This window comes from Lygodium microphyllum, chromosome 10 (genome assembly GCF_053477565.2).
Source record: "Lygodium microphyllum isolate KBCC chromosome 10, Lygodium_microphyllum_v1.1.10, whole genome shotgun sequence".
NCBI lineage: Eukaryota > Viridiplantae > Streptophyta > Polypodiopsida > Schizaeales > Lygodiaceae > Lygodium > Lygodium microphyllum.
The window spans coordinates 109,212,825-109,214,694 of NC_141144.1; positions in this window are offsets into that span (position 1 = coordinate 109,212,825).

The window sequence follows — 1,870 nt, forward strand, 5'->3', positions numbered from 1 at the left end:
GTCTTGTTGCAAAGGAGCATCGAATGGACTCTGCAAAAAAAGAAACAACTACACATCAGTCCACCATACAATAATGCATTTTAATTAAAATTAGTAACTACGGACAAGAAAGATGAGTGACTTACTGGGCCACCGCATGCATACAATCTATCAATCAATGTAGTGAGGCCGTATCTCTTTGTATTTCAAGTCTCTAGGCCGGTGGAATCATGGTTTGTAATGGAGTACTACAAAGAAAACAAAATACAATTGTTAGAAACATGATTGTCAGTACAAGCGATATTGCAAAAAAATAAGCGAGAAGAACAAAAGAAAAATTTACAAAGTCCTCTAAATAAGTCTTGTGGCCGCCACTCCCAAGATGATGGATCACTCCTACCTCCAATCGTGCCCTCACTACCTCGCGCTGTTGTCTCCAACATCTTGGAGAATCTGTAGCCTCCTCCTTGAGTTAGTGCTAATCATCTGCATCTAGCCACTCGGGCTTCGAGTCCCCACTCTTAAGTGCCTTGCGTGTGTCTGATCGTATGTGTGACATGTACATATGTATACACTCCATCATCTAGCCTGTGGAGTCTATCCGCTGTAGTGGGTACCAGAAACTCCTCATGCAAGGGTGCTACTATGTAGTCCTTGCTCCCCTCCCATATATTCTTCCAATGATCCAAGACATTGTGTTGAACAACTTGTTGAAACAACTCTCTCATATGAGCCATCACCCTCCTCCCCTCATCATTCATAATGATGGCTCATATCCTATCATCTACAAGGTATCCATACCCCTCTAGGGTATGTCTAAGATGTGTCCTCTCCCACCTACAACTACACTCTTGGGCATATCTAGGAGACCCCTTACATCTAGTGTACCCACGAGGGTGGTATCTCTTGGCCATAGGGGTGCCACCTATAGATGGCTGATGGAGTAACTAGAGTAGACATCTCTGTAGGTGTGACAAATCCCACACGTGTTGCAACTCTAGCAGAACGATAACATGGAGACACCGGGTTGGTACCTCCACAAGAACCACCTAAGCCACCCTCTCTCAAATCTAATAAGAGCGAGGAGTAGCACATGTATCTCAAGCCAACCGCGGACTCACTACATCTATGTCTCCGCAATATCCCCTAGAGCCACTCCCTCCATCAACCCAAGTCTAAAGCATCGACCTCGTCTAATGTAAACTAAAACATCATAGCATGCTGAAGTAGATGTAATAAAACAGCTTGGTGGTGTCCAAGATAGCTTCAGGTCTACCATATCTCTAAATCAAGCCATCTGATCTGGAGACATATGTGTGAAGATCTCCTGTAGCTCCTCATCCCTCATCCCTCGACTCATCATGATGTCCAAATATCCACAAAGGTCACCTGCACACAGACAAAAATTCATGATGTTAGCATAATCAATATAAAGATTCAAGCAAAGCATGGTAATATAGCTCTCAAAAAATGATATTACTTAAAATGCATATTCTAGAGTACCCTTATAAGCAATTCATCAACCAATTGAGTAGGTGGATGCTCCAAGTATGATGTAGCCTATGGTCCCATGTCAATCTCCTGACACAACTCCGCATTCACTAGAAGGTTGATAGAAAGATCACCACAAAAGGATGAATCGAGCTCATTCTCAAAGAATTATTGGCCTCATGTATTTCCATCATTGTTACTTGATTTTTCCTCCTCTACATGCTCCAAGCTTTGGGTGACCTCCACCCTTTGTAATATCTATTGCAAATCACAATTGGCGGCTTGAGAGAGTGTGCACAAGAGGGAGAGAGAGAGCTCAAGTACAAGACAAGATCTTGTTTAGTTAGTTTTTCAAAGTACAACTAGTACACTCCTCTAAATTGAGTGTGTACTTTAGGCT